The sequence below is a fragment of the Heterocephalus glaber genome, unplaced genomic scaffold (genome assembly GCF_053883595.1).
Source record: "Heterocephalus glaber isolate CG9 unplaced genomic scaffold, H.glaber_assembly_v1.0 deba00001662, whole genome shotgun sequence".
NCBI classification, from domain to species: domain Eukaryota; kingdom Metazoa; phylum Chordata; class Mammalia; order Rodentia; family Bathyergidae; genus Heterocephalus; species Heterocephalus glaber.
Genome location: NW_028258403.1, coordinates 14,587,872 through 14,606,696, shown reverse-complemented (window position 1 = coordinate 14,606,696; position 18,825 = coordinate 14,587,872). Strand labels below are relative to the sequence as shown.

At 37.1% G+C, this 18,825-nt stretch overlaps 1 protein-coding gene across 14 annotated transcripts in view; it reads right to left on the bottom strand.

Annotated features, from left to right (window-relative positions):
- The window catches only part of Npas3 (neuronal PAS domain protein 3), an 872,828-nt gene that overhangs the window by 197,601 nt on the left and 656,402 nt on the right, over positions 1-18,825 (bottom strand). The window lies entirely within an intron of this gene.

Sequence of the window (18,825 nt, the reverse complement as noted above, 5' to 3'; positions counted from 1 at the left end):
AAATGTGTTTTTGTAGGTACCACAAGTCGGATTTTGCATTTTAATCCAATCTGACAATCTTTGCTACTTGAGTACTCACATTAAATATGATTTATATGGTTAGATTTAAATCTATCATCTTGCCATTTGTTTTCTTCTTTTTCTTTTTGCTTAAATTCTTTTATTGGTACATTTTAGGTATACAATACATTTACATTTATCATTGGGTGCTTGTATCTGTACATGATGTATCTTCGTTCTTATTTTTTACCCCATTACCTGTGCACCCTTCACCCCCTCCACCCTTCCCTATTTACATAGACTTGCCATTTGTTTTCTATTTGTCATGTATGTACTTTGTTCTCTCTCTTTTTCTGCCTTCTTTTGGATTCACTGAGTATTTTTTTGTAGCATTTTACATACTTTGTTGGCTTATTGGCTATTTCTCTTTGGTATTTTGTCATTGTTTTAGGTTTTATAGTACATATCTTTAACTTACTACAGTCTGTCTTCAAGTACACCAGTTCACATAAAAGAGTCTTATAATAGTACTTTTCTCTTTCTGAACTTCGTGATAGTTTTATCACGTGTTTTACTTTTATATGTGTTATAAATCCCACACTATGTTCCTATTTTTATTCAGTCTATTATCTTTTAAAGAGATTTAAATAGTAAATTAAAAAAATATATTTACTCATTTTGCCACTTTTGGTAATCTTCATACTTCTGTGAATATTTATATCCAGCATCATTTCACGTGGTATAGCACTTTAGGTTGAAACTTTATTATTTTCAAGATATTGTTTCAGTTTCCAATGAGAAAACTGCTACAATCCTTATCTTTGTTCCTCTAATGTCAGGTATCCTTTGTTATCTGGTTCCTCTTTCTGTTTCTCTGTTTTGTTTTTTGGTACTGGGGATTGAACTCAGGACCTTCTGGTTTTGAGGCAGGCGGCGGAACCACAGAGCTAAATCCTCAGCCATGGTTCCTCTTTCTCTGAATGCTTTCTCTTTATTACTGGTTTCAAGCAACTTACTTAAAATATGCCTTGGTGTAGATTATTTCCTGCATCTGTGCTTGAGGTCCGTTTCAGTTCTTGAATCTGTGGGTCTATAGTTTTCACCAAATTTGTAAAATTTTTCAGTATCAGTGAAGTTGTCTCTCAGCTCATGAGTTATTCTGTTTCATTTCAAAAATCTATTTTTCTCTTTATATTTCAATTTGGGTAGTTTCTACTGGTATGTTTTCAGATTACTAAAACTTCCTTCTGCATTGCTTAATTCACAGTTAATCCCATCCACACTGTAATTTTCATCTGCAGAATTTATATTTGGGGGTCATATCTTCCATGTCTAACATTTGAACACATGGAATTATAACAATAGCCAGTCTGATGTCCTTGTCTTCTAACATCTGTGTTAGTTCTGGGTAAGTTTTGATAAATGAATTATCATTATATAACATATTTTCCTGTTTCTTTCTATAGCTGGTATTTTTGTCTAGATGTGACACTGCAAATTTTATACTGTTGGGTCATGGATATTCTTGTGTTCTTGTAAGTATTATTGAGATTTGTCCTGGGGTGAAGTCAAATTACTTGGAAGCAGTCCAATCCTTTGGATCTTGCTTTCATGATCATTTAGATGGAACTAGAACAGTGTTCAGAATAGGAGTAATTATTTCCTATATTAAATTATGTTGTCAAGTAAAAAGCATCTGTTGTCTACTGTCAGGAGTAGAAAGAAATCCAAACACTTTTGTTCGCTACATCTTGGTATCTGAGCTATTAAGGAGAACCTAACTAACAGGCAAACACTGGAGGGAATAATGCTTGACTCACACAGTGAAGAGACAGTGTAAGACTAGCATCGGTAGTGAGTGCCAGCCCTTCTTCTGCAGTACAGGAGGGATGCACTCAAGACACCTGCCTTGTGTTGACTCATGGAGGGCACCCAATGGTCATGGAAGACTGAATAAAGCATTGTTTCATCTGGTGCTTGAATGTGTTGTTTTACTTGGCAACACTGATACCAAGATGCACTGGGCAGAAGTACAGAGAACTCCTGATAATGGGCAACAGATGCCACTTGCTCAACAAGACTCTTTTGTATATTCCACTGTGGCTCTTAATGGCTAGTAGAAAGAGGCCTTCTTTTTAGCCCTATTTAAGTCCTGGGCACTATTACCTCTAATCCTTTCAGCTGGTTTTTCCCCCAGCCTTGACTGGTTCTTTACATGCATGCACTGATTAGTGCTCAACTAACTATACAAGGGTAACCTCTGCAAGTTTCTACAACTCTCTGTGCAGCTCTCTCATCTGTTCTGCAGCCCCCTAGAATCCCAGCCATCTAGGTCTCCTCACACTCTTAGTTCTGTTTCATTTCAGAGGGCTCTTCAGCCTCTGCTACGTGTCTGCTCTCTGAGGCTGGGATAATTACAGGACCCACTTTGTTTACTGCCTCTCAGGAATCAGTGTTCTTTGTTGCCTGATTTCCAGTAAATTGGAAATCATTTAAAATATATATTTTGTCTCTTTTCTGATTTTTCAGATGGGAAGAGAAGACCCTGTTATGCTTGGCTGGAGGCAGAAGTCCTTATGTTTATCCCAAACTGATAGAATCTAACTTTCCTTTCATTTAAGGGGAAATTTACTTCTAAAATTCATCTTTGATAATCAAAATATTGTGAACTTTTAAAACAAAATCTTAAGTTATTTCATAAGACAAAAAATGTAATATGTTAGCACAGATATTCAACTTATCCTAGAGAAGATGCCTTTGGTTTGTTATCTAGGACTATACCTCTAACTGCCTTAAGAAAATTAATCAATGTGATAATCATTAAGAACTCTGGATGTCTTTATTTCCTCATTCACATCTGGGAGATCAAATTAAATGTGATCTATATCTCCAAGCCGGCTTTCCAGTTTGAAATAATTCTGGGACCACCTTGGTCCTCTTTGGGTGTTAAGGTTGAAGGAAGAAATGGTTTGCCAAAAATATGTGACAATTCACTCTGCAAAGCTGAGTTCTGAGCCATGGAAACTAACAGTGAATCAGGGACTGTGTTCAGAATTGCATTCATCAAACTAAGGTTGAATTTGCCAACCTGGGGCACTGCCCGATTGTCATTTCCAGGAAAATGATGTGAGAAAATACTTTGAAGAGAGAAAATAATTATCCTCCCTCAACAACTTCAAAGGTAGTCGTGGAAAATGAAAATGAATCCATTTCTCCTGACTTCAGGACCATATTATCAAGTGTGAACTTGTTTCACTACATAAATTCAGAGTGGGTAGTCTGTTTCTCTGTACTACATCCACATAGGAAAGAAGGAAGGTATTCAGCTCTCTCTTTGGGTGTTGCCTAATCTGGTCAGGAGAAGTGCTAGGGGGTAGTAACACAGGATGTTTCTGTTCCCTCACTGCTCCTCTGTTAGAACCTTTAGGAAAATTCAGCACTCATCCCAGAATGCAGTGCTCATGACCTCATCTCTCCTATCCTTTAAGGTCCAGTTAAACTATATCATTGCCCATAAAGCCCTTCCCAGATAGGTCAATGTCCATTTTGCTTTTTCTACCCAGTTTAGATGGTTTAACTCTAAAGCACATATTTTAGTGTTTAATCTGATGGATGGTGTTTGGAATTGTTATTAAACTGATTCTATACTCACGATTGTACATTTATTCTTCAGTGTTTGAGATGGTGTCAGGAAGGAGAAACAAGGTCATGGTGTGTGGGAGGTTGTCATTAGATACTAGCTTTACTCATTGTATGATGTTTCCCTTACTTACACAAATGAATTAAAGATGGAATTTAGAAGTCCATAAATGTTATTTAGAAAGAAAAACTTGAGGTGATGATTATAAATATCATTTTGTCATTTTTTAAATATATAAACATTTTTCATCGTTTAGAACAGAAAATGTTTTCATTTTCAAATGAACTATTTACAAAATTATTTACAAATATTTTTGTAGCAAATATTTAAAAATTTAAACACTGACCATATATTATGGTCACAGTTTGTATCTCTTGTCTTATTAATGGGTTGTGAGCTACTCTGAGAATAGAGAATGTGAACTATTTTTCTTTATACCTTTTGCTGTTTCTGACAAGATAGTCACCACTTCCTCTGTTATTGTTAGCCAGTAATTATTTATGTAACTATGGGCAAATTAATTAAACTCTCTTTAGGTCACTTTTTCAATCTACATCATTTGAGAGTAAGATTAGTTGCTCTATATGCTTTTTTAATGCTAAAGAAATTTACAATGCTGTTTATTCTATAGGAAATTCCATTCATTCCATCTATATTGTTGATCCTGAACTGGTAGCAAAGCATTCTTATAAACAATGAAGAATAAGACAAGGAACTCTTAATTGGTGAGAGAAAATTGCCTAAAAGGGAGAAAAATGTGAATCTACAGGAATCCAGTACAGGTGGCCAAAATGTTTTAAAGGACTCTTTAATCAGATTTTAATCCACTTTAGAGATTCTATTGGCAATTTTACTCATGCTGTTACCTTGAGGGAGTAGAGCTTGATTTGGTTATTTAACAAAGATGGTCATGAAGTCAGCTAATGTCACCAAACTCTTCTTTCAAACATTCAATATGTAGTTATTCTGTGACTAATATGACCCTCCACAGAAGAAATATTCCCATGAAAATTCAGTTTTTAACCATAAAGCATCACAACATTCAGATTTACTGAATGCAAATATCTAGGGAGAGTATTACCATTTTGGAGAAACTCTAGTCCTTGGATTGGGTATCACAGCGGACAAGGCCTTAAAGGGTAATGGACTTCATTATTTAACCTTCAAACAACTCTTAGTGTCCACCTCTTCTAGACTGTCTCAACGTCATCAACAAGTTCCTCATGGTCTCTGAAGTATATCTTTCAATAGCTGTCACTCTTCAATAGCTAACAAAGGGCCTTCTTGTATTGCCCTATGTCTTTTATGATTTCTACAAATGACTAATTAACCTTCCCTACAGAACATCAGCCTGAGAACAGAAAAAAGCCTCCGTGAACTGGCTTCACAGATCTGAGTCATGATCTCCTGAGCAAGCTCCATGAAGCTTCCTGTCTCCTCACAGAGTTCTCTCCAGAATTAAATGCTTATTGACTTCATGCTAATATCCATTTAGTAATCTGCCGTTTTTGTTTGTTTTAATATAGCACTCAGTTTTACAGTAGAAGGGAATTATGCAGTTTAGAAGTATGAATATTAAAAAAGGATTTAATTAAATCTGTTGCCTGAAACCTCTGTCTAAAGCTATAATGACAAATTTAGTCCATATTTATTATGGTGCACAGGGGACCTTAACCAGATCATTAGTTTATATGCCTTACTCAGTAGTGAAGTTCTAAAACTTTACATTTTGCATATTATTACATTATTCATTTTTCCAACTAGGCATAAAATATGACTTCCCATGAGTATAATACCTAATTCTTCAAAATATACAAAGATAGCAATAAAATGATTAAATTACAACTCTTACATCTGTTCTTCTTGTCTGATTATAAATTAAAATGTTTTAAAACAGGAGAAAACAATTCAAGTAATGAATGATTTTAAACTGCTCAACTTCTTATAGGTTGGGGAGCAAATAAATACAGGCATATAAACATAACAGACAGATATGTGGACACAGAAATATATGGAAAGGTGCCTACTTAAGACTGGTTTTATTCTCACTTGTGATGGTTGCTGGTGCCTGCTGAAAACATGTGCCTATTAAGAGACTGCAATAAGTTCAATGCACTGTCTTCTTCTGATGACATAAAGTTTGAACTAGTCAGTGGAGGTGCCAAAGTCTGAGAAATAACTGAATGAGATGACGGTATATATAAAATACCCTTTATGTTAAAGCCAAACTATAAAATGTTATGTCTGCCAGGAGGAAAATATTTAATGCCATTCTAATCCATTAGTGATCACTGCAAAATTCTGCCTTGTGTTTTCTTTAACAGTCACACATTAACTCATGGTTAATTTAATGATGAAACCAGGCATAGGCACAAGGCACCCTGAAAGCATTTTTGATGTAATCTGTGAAGTCATCACCCATTTAAAATCATGCAGTTATCAGCTACAAAGCACAAACCTGAAAACTAAGTAGTCTTTTATTGGAGGTTAACTTCTGACAAGTTGTCAGTGCTGAAATTTCACAGGGTGATTTTTTTGTGAGCCATAGTCTTAACATATACGACTTTGTACTTTTGTAATTAATTCTGTAGAAGACAATTTGGATGGTCACCTTGACTTCATTGCCTTTTGTTCAAGGCTTACTGCTTGTACTGAGAGATTGGATCTTGATTGTTTTGGACACTTGATGAGATGAAAATAGCATGTTGATCTATTAAAACTGTGTAAACACACACACACACTCATGCATACATCCATGTACACACTAGGCACAAAAATATTAGGAACAAAGTCAAACAAATATTTGGTAGGCTGGGGACTCCAATATTTGAAGTGCACGACTGGAGTACTGAGTTGGAGAACTCTAGACAGGATGGGAAAACTAGTCCTGTCAACTAGTCCTTCTTTGGAAATGGCAACTAGAACAGGGAAATGGATCAGGATAAAGACGATCCCAATCAAGATGAATATGCTATTCTCAGGGGAAGATTCTTGGGAGAGGTAGAAGAATGTGTCTCCCATGTGAATTCAATAGTGACAACTCACTTTTATAAAGAAAGGATTTTGGACCCGCTCAGCAAATCATTGCATTTGAGTGAACAGGACCTCTAGTTTGTCTCTATTAGATGTACTTTTTAATCAGAGATTCCAACAGACTTAAGAGAAACTAAGATTCAATATTTAGGCAGCAATCCAGGGAACTTTGCAGGAAGCATGGGTATACTATTTCAAATAAAGAGTTCTATAGATTTCCAGTTAGGCTTTTAAAAAAATTGAAGTCAAGTAAGCAAGAAATTATTTAGTCACTCTTCTAAATAGGTCATGAGGAACAACTCTTATTCAAGACAGATGTGAATCTATCCTTTGAAAGAACAGGTGCTTCTGCGCCATCTCAGATGATCACCAGCAGATAGGAGGACTCATGCTGCCAGCACATTGACTTTGAGAAGGACCCTTTCACCTTGTACCTGCACCCAGCTTCCGATTATCAGGCTGTAGAAATAATAATCTAGGGTGTGCTCAATTTGTGATTATTTTTCCATAGTATATACATGAGGAGAATTAACATGATAATCCAGAGCTCCTTACCTTTTCTGAATCAACGGAATTTTCTTCAGATTGAGATGCCACAAATATTTTTTAGTTTTCTTCCCTCATGAATGGCTAGACTTCAGATGAAAATTACTTCTTCATGGCATTTCCCCTTTCAGACAAATTTTATGAGACATCACAAAGAGCCTCCACCCTCCTTAATTTTTTCTTTAAGACTGCTTATTGCAAACAAACTCTTGAAAGGAAATACCACATGGGCTAGAAAGATTCAAGTCCCTCCCAGTTTCTCAGTTGACTATGGGGAAATACAAGGCCCTGAAAATTGAATGGACTGCTATAGAAACATCTCATAGCTTATGATGTGGACAAGAGAAATCAAAATGTTATGCCTAGGAAAGAGTGAAGAGAGAGAAAGAGAATGGAGAAGGGAAAGATGTGGGGAGAGAGAAACCTGGCTTGGAACAAGTGAAATCTGTTGGCTTTCAAAGGAATATATTTCGGTTTGGTCAAATGGCCCTATTTACAAGACCACCTTTGATTTATATAATGATCTGCAGAAATCCAGCCCCACCCCCCAATCTGTAGGGAAAACATACTATCAGTGCCAGTCTGGCTTCATTTCAGGATGTCCCTGGATAAATAAAATCTAGATCTGGCCTCTGTCCACTGATATTCTAAATGAGCCCAGCCAGCCTGGCCCATGTTTTTTCATTTTATTTTCTGGAGCCAAATGACTACCATCTGCCATCACGAAGCTGTCACACAGTCAGTAAAGGAAGATTTCTAAGGAATATTCATATAATGGCTGGAGAATGAATATATGACAGTCCAGCTCTATGTAGCAGGAAGAGAACAACACCACGTTTGAAAAGAAACAGCACTTGTATTCTCCCACTTCTCAGCAAGTGCATTGTAATACAAATCTTTATTTGGACTCAAGGCGTTGACAGGTCAATTGAACAGAATAAGTCTAGTTTATGATGCAGTTGTCAGAACTGGTTAAAGCAGGAGTCTGTTTACGGACATCCTGAGATATTCCAACAATTTTTCTTGCAAACCAGCACCTTGAGGTTAATTACTTTACCAATTTGAGTAAATGGCAAGCCATATTCCCATCTGTCTCCATTAGTTCCCCACTATTTCTCAATTTATGATGACTGGGGTCAAGGCTGTGGTACAAAAGAAGAAGTAATAAAGCATGAATGGAGTAATTTTCTGTTTATACAAATGTGGTAGCCACCGCATAAATAAGGCAAAGACATTTTGAACGTGCATATTCTTAGCTTTAAAACCTCTGGATGTTAACTATATTTACAGTAAATGTGTCTCCTAATTTGTAAGTGTAAAACAAATACAAGTGACAAACTGCACTTTCCATATTTATGGGCTGAAAGCTAAACTCTGATATCACAGATAGTCGGCCCTGGGTGGATCTCACTGTTGAAGCCAAGTCATAAAAAGATTCTGCAAGGCCTGAAGAGTTGATTTTTCTTAAGCTTCCTTGTTCATCAAAAAACAAGCTCTTAGGCAAAGAAAGAAATGTTAAGACTTCTATGTTGGCACCAATATAAAGTTTTAATGAATCATCTATATTTGGCATAAACACTTTGCTATCTGTATACTATTTAGTAGCAGAATCCCTTAAAACCTATTAAGCACAATGGATTAAAGACTTTTAATTTTCAATATAGACTCTCCTTTTCCCCCCTTGCTCCCTCCCTCCTTTCTTCATGCCCTCCCTCCCTATCTTCCTCCTTCCATCTTTTCCTTCCTTCTACCTCTTCCAGGCTCTTTTTCATTCTTATCACTATCCAATCACAAAATAATTTAAAAATTTAATGTGCATATATCCTAATCTAAATCATAAATATATAATTTACTCTAACTTTGAATTTCACAGCATATTTTTCGGTATTCAAAACAAGTAATATTTTTTAGAAGCTCTTAATATATAATTCAAGAAGAAATCACTGCCAATTTCTCTAGTTTATTAATGGATATGGCAGATTGATATGTTTTTACTTATCTGCTTTTCTCACACACTGGCAGTAAAAAAAAAGGCAAAGAAGATAAATTTTTGGCCACTTGCCACAGATGGTCAAAGTAATCATTAATTAAGTACCATAATAGAATAGATTTTATAACAAATGAGGCATAAGACACATATTTTACAATAAATAATTGAAAACAATGGAAACAAAGCTACTCCCTGACTACTGTGAAGTTCTAAATGCTGACACTGCCACTGAACATGTACAGGTCAGCTTTGAAGACAAAATTGGAGGCAAATATGTAACTATTGTAATAGGTCACAAGGGATGACAAGAGTTCTTCTTACCTTTCAAATAAAATCTTAGACAAATGGGATGGTATTGTGCATTTGATCTGTAATCTAAAAGTAGATTAGATAAAGACATTTCAATCTGCCGTCTCCATTAGTAAACTGGATAAATTGGCTCTGATTCCTTAAATTACATATTTGGGGCTTCTAAAAATGCTATTCTGAATACTGATATTCTGAATACTTCCTTTCTTTGATTTTTTTTAGGATCTTCTTGTGTGTCTTACCATAACATACTTCTCTTCTCATCCTGAAATACTAGCTTCTATTTACATGGGGAACAAAAAATGGTCTTCAGACAATCTGGAATGACTCTCATCTACTAATGAGATAAAGAATATGATTGATATATTTAGAGAGCAGGGATACTCAGGTAACATTTTGAAAATCTGAAAATCTTCCAACTCTCCTCAGACTGGTCAGGTGTAAAGTACAGACAGTCCTGTCCTCAGTGTGACTTTTTCAGAGTTGAGTCTAAGATGGTTCCAGTTTCCTCCAGGGCAAGCAGGAGGCTGGTGGGGGGAAGCAGAGATCTTGTCTGGCCTGGTGGCCCTCTGATCCCAGAAGGTAAGCAGCAAGGAGGTTAAGGTGAGGGGCCAGAGGAGACTGCAGAGTTGTGTAGAGCAGTGGTTGCCAACCCCTGGGGCAGACCTATTAGGTAACAGGGCTGCACATCAGGTGAACAGCAAGCTTCTATACTGTATTTACCATGGCTCCCCACTGCTCTCATTACCAGGGCCTGAGTTCTACCTCCTATCAGATCAGCGGTGGCATTAGATTCTCATAGGGGTGTGAACCCTGTGGTGAACTGTGCATGATCGGAATTTAGGTTGCTTGCACCCCACTTCCTCCTTTCTGTTGTGGAAAAACTTTTTCCATGAAACCAGTCCTTGGAGGGAAAAAAGGCTGGGGACCACTGGTACAGCTTTGGTGTAAGAACATAAGGGTAAGTGACGTGTAGAAGGAGCGGATCCTAAGGTCTTTTGAAAATATTTAAGACTATGTAAGCTGATCTATTCATTTAACCAAAGTATTATTCTAGCTCTAAGTAGGTGCCAGAAGAGTGGCATTCAGAGATAAAAGACAGATTCTTGCTGTAAGATACCCTAATCAAAAAGACAAAACATACAAGAAAATCAGTCATTACTTCCATGGTGTGATGTGTGTTAAGGCAGAGGTATATATGAGATGCTCATAGATAGGGCACCTAAATCAGCTCTGGCAGACTTATCAAGTGGGATTAACCTGGTGGTGGATCTCTGCTCTCAAATATTCCCACACTACCTAATAGTCTCCTAAATCAAATCAGATCATCTTCATTGTCAAGAGTCCCTTTTAAATTGCAAAAAATCCCAAGAAATTTAAAAATGACTACGAGTCATTTGTCTTTTCATGTGAATTAATTTAACCTGCAACTTTATCAGATCTTAGAAGACAATCTGAAAGTTAGAATGAAACTGAGAAATCATTTGGCCCAATTGCCTCATTGTGCTGAAGAGGAGGCTGGGGCAGGTGTGTGGCTGGTGAGCACTCCTATAGGTGCTGGCCGCCTGCAGAACAATGGGCCTGGGGTTGGCTTGCGTCTACAGTCACCAAAGCGTGCACTGGTGGATGGCAGGAAAAAGAATCCACCAACTAAAGATCTTTGGGTCTTATGCTTGCTACCCATTGATAGTACTCCCTAGTGCTTTTCCCTTTTGTTTAAAAATGTGCTGAACATTTCCCATGTACCGTGCACAGTGATGGGTACTCTAGGCCTTTGAAATATGGAAAAATAACCAGTAATAGCAAAGAGAATGGGCTCTGAACCCTGATACTGCTGCTACTCAACAGCTATTAGGCTTTGGATAAACCTTAATTTCACCTTGCTAAATGACTGACAGAATTAGAGATAATAAGTGCATATATGTAGATCATCTACTACCATGCCTGATGCAGAACAAACAATAAATGACAGGTGATGTAATTAATCTGCTTCCAATAGAGCAGAGACTCTGGTTACGAAGCATCCATGTCCCAAACCCACTGCTGTTAAGTGGGGACTACAAGAAGGAGGTCATCACAAGAGTTCTCATGTTTGAATAATTGTGACAATGCTGAAGAATGAGGAAAAGGCATTCTCTTGGTAATCCTGTAAAGTTGTGGTAGGGCTGAGTTACTTACTTATAGTATATGACAATTTGCTGGAAGATGTGAAGACATGAGATAGAGGCAGAAGTTCTAATACTTGCAAAACATTGAAGTTTCAGGGGGACTGGTCAGTTTGGCCCAAAGGAGCACCTCTTTTTTAGTCTCATGCACAAAGTAGCCTTAGAAGGTTATTATATTCTCATGAAAACAAGGTCCCCCAGCCTGGTATTTAAGATTCCTCAGTTCACCTACTTGAAAGGATTTTCTTCCTAATCTCTTTACAAATTCTGATTTATATTTCACCAATTTGCTGTCCCTCAAAATATCTTGTCCACTTCCATCTTTAAAATTTGCTCACATTGTTGTCCCCATCTGGATGCCCTTCTGCCAGCCAACCCTGAATTTATTCATTCGTCATAGTCTGGTTAAATCCCATCTCTTTCTCCTCCGTTTAGCCCACTGTGTTCTTTCCTTTTTCCAAACGCCTATAACACTGAGTCATCCAGCACTTAATCACATGTGGCTCTGCATCACCTTTTAAATTTTAATGTATCCATATCCTGTTTCTCCAATAAAGTTTTTAGCTTCTCAAGGACAGGGACCACATTTTAAACCTCTTCATATTCCTTTCAGCAACTTTCAAGGGTCTTATAAATATCTTTTTAATTGATGAGTACACATCACTGTCAGTGTGATAAAACTAGTTTCTCTTTGTTTTTTGGAGAAAATATTGTAGTGAAGAGAATGCAGCAGATATTTTTCTAGAGGTCGATGGTCTAAGCCAAAAGGATGCCACTGATTTAATCCATATAAAATATAGGGTCAACTTGATATGTTAATGTCATTTAACTGAACATATTTATTTCCCAGAGGTCAGTCAGCAAGCTGTAACTTCCCTCTCACAATGAAAACTGGTGTGATGTCTGCTCCATCTACCTCACAGCAATGCAGTGAAGATAAAATGAGACAATGTGCCCAGATGTGAGTGTTTCAGGAGTTAAAGATTCTCAAGATATGCACAGGGTTACTGTAAGGTACACCCACACTCTGAGCACAGGGCCAGTCCAGAGATTGTTCTTTTTCTACTTGTGGATTTTCTCCCTTTGGGCAGTCACATGATTTCCAGGTTAAAGGGTATGTTATATACTTTGCCTGGAGAAGAAACTGTGAGGATAATGAGGTAAGACTGAAAGCTTTGACTGTGCTTAGGTAAACTTCAGTGACACAAAGTTCAAGTTTTGGGGGACATACTTAATTAGATGTGGTGGATGGAAAATTTCCTACATGTAGTTTCTACCAATACAATTAAGCTGTGAGCATCAAATGAGTTGAGCCTGGTAAGGCACAGAAATACCTAAGTTATCTTTCAGCAATTCTACTTTGCAGTAAATTGTCTTGGTAAGTCAGACTCTGCTCAGTAGAAAATTTGGCTTTTTTATTCTTTAACTCAACCAAAGGGGATGGATTGGTATAAACACTTGTATGGAGCTTCTATAGCCCAGGTCTACATGCCAAGGAATCATGATGAAACAACCTATTTTTTTTAAGCTCCTCAAAGAGGTTGACTCCAAGCTTTTTGTTCACTGTTACATCTCCTTCTCTCATTCTTACTCTCCTGGCTCCCTTTTACAAGAATCTTTGCCATTATTTGAGCTTATTCTGATAATACAAGATAATCTCCCTATCTCAAGATCCTTAACTTAATGGTATCTGCAAAATCCCTTTTGTCATTTTAAGGCGACACAGTCACAGGTTCTGGGCATTAGAAGGTAGATATTGTTGGGAAGAAGGGCTATGGTCTGAATGTGTCCTCCAAAATTCATGTGTTGGAAACTTAATCCTCAAGGCAACATTACTGGTAAGTGTGGCCTTTGGGAAGGATTTTAGGAGATGAGGCCTCCACCCTCACGAGTGCATTAATGCCATTATAAAAACGGAAGTGGGTTTACTCTTCTGCCACACAGTATTCATTTCTTTTTTGCCCTTCCATCTTCTGCCATGTGATGGTGAAGCAACAAGGCCCTCACTAGACATCAGATTTCAGGACTTTGATCTTGGACTTTCTAGTCTAGGGAACTGTAAGAAAAAAATTTCTGTTATTTATAAAACATTTTTAAAGATATTTAGAGAAACCTAAGTCATCATGATCCTAAAGAGCAAATCCCTCTGAAAGGATAAGGAAGGCAGCTCTGCTGAAGGAGTATTTCAGTCCATGCCTTTCTTTTTCTTGAGGAGATGGACTGTCACCAAAGACCTCTGGAACATGAAGTCAGAGGCTGGCTTCATGTGCACACCACTGTATCCCCAGTGCTAGTGCAGTACCTGGCCAACAGTAGGTATACAACAAGTATTTCCTTGAAATAAATCGAAATGAATGTGTAAAAGCAATGAATGGGTGAAGGGTGACATTTGTGAGCGCATCCTGAGCCATGTGGTTGCGAGTGGCAAGGGCACAGATTGGTACAATTCCCCTTGACTTTCCTCTCTTAGCTCACATCAAAAGATGGGGTTCTGGGGTTAAGTTTTCTCCTCATGTCTGATATAAGTGGAATTTCAAGTCCATAATCTTAGAATGAATTCATTGTTTTATTATTATTGTAAAATACCAGTGTCCCAGGATTAAAAAAAAAGGAGCCCTCTTAGGTTGTCACATCACATAGATTTGACTCCTTTGATCTTTTTTTTGAAAGCTTCAATCAGCTATCCTCCTCTTCTGTATATTTCATTCACCTTGACAATAAGGAGATCAAGACCAAGTAGTTCACATGTCAAAAATATAGTGTTCAGAATACTTAACAGTATTATGTGTAAATGTCCAAATATCGAAGGCCATTCAAGATAAAATATGTAAAGCTCTGACCTCAGCCAGTATAGATTAGTAGATTGAGATATTCAGTATTACTAAATGCTAGAAATACAAAACTTCCTCAGTTGAAGATTCTCAAACTTCCTCTGGTAATATTTTTCTGCCTTTTTTTACAGAGCAAATAATATATTATTTAGGATTTTTTGTTCATAATTTTTCTTATGAGCCTGTGAACTTATAAAAATAATCTACATGTTTCCCTGACAACACATCACAAAAACTGATGTGGAATTACTTGAGTATATTCATGGTGTCTCTTGGAGTCTGCATGAAATTCTAGCACACTTAGAAATTACCACTGTACTGTGGGTTCTTCATCCAGCTCATACTTTTCCATCCCAAAGTATTTCATTTTCTCTAATGGAAAGCACTCCTGGCATCTACAAATTCAGTGGTAAAATTTTCACCTTCATCTCAACAAAACACTTCGCAGCAAAACTTCCTTAACAGAATGAATGCATTGATTTCTACCATTTAGATTAATAAGTGTTTCTTAAAAAAAACAAAATCTTTGTAGTAGATGGTAGGAAGAGTGACTGGACATGGGGTTCAGAACTAAAAAGTTGTATGAAGCAGTGTTTTGACTCAAGGTCACTGGGCTGGGCAGGGAACGCTTGAATTGTAATCAAGGCCATTCACTGAACCATGAGTAATTTTAGGCAAGTTTCCCGGGTGTGCTGATGTAACCATACAACCTCATCCTGCTTGACCGGCATGGAAATCAGCAGTTAGGATAAAATATTTAAGGTAGCTGTCTGAAGGAAGATGATTATCTTTTCCAGCTTCTTATATTGATTGTCTTTCTTCATTTTCATAAGCAGCATTCAGTTAGAAATAAAATTTACCCCAGTGCCTCATCTTTCATGGTCAGGAAGATGGTCCTCATCCAAGTGACTGCACTTAATAGAGGATGAATATTATTCTCCCACCAGAAAAAAGCCATTAAATTGCTTCTATTTAAAGGAAAACAGAACTGGAGGAAAATTTTCTTCAGGTAAACCTGACCCTGAGTCTCAAAAGGAAATTGAAAGACATTTCAATATATTTTATTTTAGGTACATACTTTTTTGGGGGAGGGTGAAGACAAAAGCAAAGTACATCCTTTCCAATAAACTAGAGGTTTGAGAAAGATCTTCTATCTGTAGTTCTTTACTAATACAGCAGCCTGCCTGAATAAACAGGACACACAGCAGTGCTCCCTCAGCTACCCTGATCCACACTGCGAGTTTAATCATCAAAAATCTAGTTATGGTAATACTGAATTAGGAAGTCTTTCATAGCTTTCAGAAAACCTATAAGCTGTTACCAGCAGAAGGAATTAAGTGGCAAAAAGCAAAGCGAGAAGTAAGAGTTCCCAAGATGAACCACCTGACAGGTTGAGAAATTAAACTAAGTCCTTATGTCAGGGGGACTTGGGTCCATGAGTGCCTTGAAAGATCAAGCATCCATAGTTCAATTTCTGCAAATTCCTTGCTAGCAGGTGGTGCTAACACAAAATCTGACTGCCGAAGGATATTTGGATCTGCCCTGCATCTGGGAGGATTACAGACAGAACTTTGGTCTTGGAGACAATATGTTCACCTCACACCTGCTTTCAGTGCCACAGGCTACAGCAGTGGCCAGAGAAAGAGCCATTTTAGAGCCATAGGAAGCTTGAATTCAACCTCTAATTTGCAAAGTGCATCTGCTTTATAGACCTGTTTGACAGCAGCTTCATAATTAGAAAAATCATGCCTTATATATTTGCACTCCTCAAACCATAAAAAAAAAATCTGGCTTTATTTTTAAAACAGTAATTACATGATAGGGGAAAGTCTTTCATTTCAGGAAATACATTCAACTAAGACAATTTGTAAGTAGAGTAACAAAATGTCTGGTAGCAAAGAAATCATGCATGTAGTAAACAGGATTTATCAAACATTTGTGCCCAAGATGCTAAGATAAACACACTGGGCTATTCATTTGAAGTTTTGCAGTGTGTGCTCCTTAGAGCAACCAGTGGACCTTCAGCTACTGAATTGTGGGGCTTATATTTTCACTGTGGTAATTTGTAATTTAAGGAACTCCATTAATTTGTGAAAATCAAAGACATTAAACCCAAATAAGAGTCAATGAATTACCTTGTTAAAAAAAGTTTCAAAAGAAAAGATACACTATAGGTATACACAGAAGTCAGAGTTTTAAGAAGAATATATTTAGAACAGGTTCCCCCTAGACGGAAGAGTATTTTTATGGGCTAATATTAATGAAAAGAGGGAAGAGGAAGAGGCATCAGGGACTCTGCTAAGAGTCTGTGAATTATTTCAGAACATCAGCACCGAAGTACTATGAAGTAGACTTCACTATAATTCCCATTTGATGGATAGGGAAATTAAAGCACATACACATAGCCTAGTAGGGTCACCCAGTTACTACATCTGAGAGGAGAGCCTAGAACTAGACAGCTGGTTCCAGTATCTATGATCTTAAGCAGGACACTAGACTATTATGGAATTTTTACATGGACCATAAGTTCTAGTTTTCATTCCTCAAGTAAAGTACAACATAGCTGTAATTTACTCTTTGTAATGATTGACATAAAGCCATCCTACACTATATAGTAATTAGATCGTGAACAAAAGTAGATACGGATGCATAGTAATCTTGATCAATGGATAACAGACTGAAGTTATTTAGAAGGAAGGTAAAGGGCACAAAAATGACTTTCAGTTGAAACCACGTGATTTTATCTAGGGGAAACAAAGATGGGGAAATAAGCCCCACCCCCCACCCCCACAAGATGAAGCCATCTAACTGGATAGAAGAGAACGGAACCAGGCGCTCAGCAACAAATAAAGGCTCCTTGTTTGGAGACTGATTCTGAGATTATCACTAAAATCTGAACTGGTCAACCTCTTGTCATTCACTTAGCTAGTGATTCTCCAGATTCTGTATTCTCCTGAAATCCTGACTGGAGCTTCTGCAGTGTTTCTCTTGGGTTGCTGATACCCACTGAGTACAGGAGGCTCCCAAAGCACACTATAGGAAGTTTGCTTCTTCTTCCCCACAAGATAAGGCACAGTCAGTCCAAAGAAAGTCCGAATGTGTGTCTGTATCACTTATTTCCTGGTAAGTATTATTTAAAGAAAATGGTTCCTTTCAACTTCTAAACTGAAAAAAGAGGACATCAGAAAAAATGTTGGCATCATAAAATAATTAATTTCCCAAAAGAATTCATTCTGTATTCCACTAATGGGCAGGCCTCTACATGTATTTAAAAGAGAACATAATTTATTAAAATTGAAGGCGCATGTTACTAATTATCAACTTATATTATTACATATAATTAGATTACTATTCCCTAAAAACACTGGTTTTGCCGCTTTCCCTCAATATCTTTCCTAGTTACTATATTCTAGTTTCTGTCACTCTTAATTACCTTTATGTACACATGTGTTAACCAAGAAAGTATCTCCTTATTTCTGAGGTATTTTATGATGGCCACTTAATGAATATTCATTAAGTTCCTCACTGGGTGCTTTCTACTTACACCTTAGAATTTAAAATGACAATATGGGAATTATCACCATTTAATATTTCTGACAATTGCATGTATCAGGATTTGAATTTTTCCTATTTATTTATAACTGAAAATATAATCAGAAGATTAAGATCATAAGGTATCCTAAAATCAGAAGTCTAAGGACTAAAAAGACACCATCAGACTTTTAAGCTCCTGAATGTAATGCCCTTTAGTAGCCCACTGAAATGTTTCCCTGAGTTTCAAAGCTACATTTTGATACTTTTATGCTATAACTAAAACACATTAAGCACCAGCATGATTCTCAGTGGAGGAAGTAAAGGAAATTATGAGTAGATAAACCCTTTGGAACAATGACATTAGTTCTGATAATAGGTTGGTGTTACACAGCTTAAGATTCCTAGAAGGGCAGTGTTTCTTTCAGTTTATTTTTGTTTTTCACTTATAAGGTGGGTTGTTTTCAGTCTACTGAGAAATCACAAAATTTATAAAAGATTACAAAGTTATTTCAATCCAAAAGATCAAAATCCTTGAGGTATTTAGTTTTCACCTGGAGGGTGGAAAGATGAAGCCCAGAAATGTGACACGACTACCTCATGGGTGCAGAAGCCCCCTAGTAGGGGCAGGGTACAGGACCCAGAATCTCAACTACTGGCCTATAGCATTGTCCTCCTGTGTTAGCTACGTTTCTCTCATTGCTAAGACAAAATACCCAACACCTGAAGTTAGAGGGAAAGGAGTTTATTTGGCTTACAATTCATAGAGGCTTCAGTCCA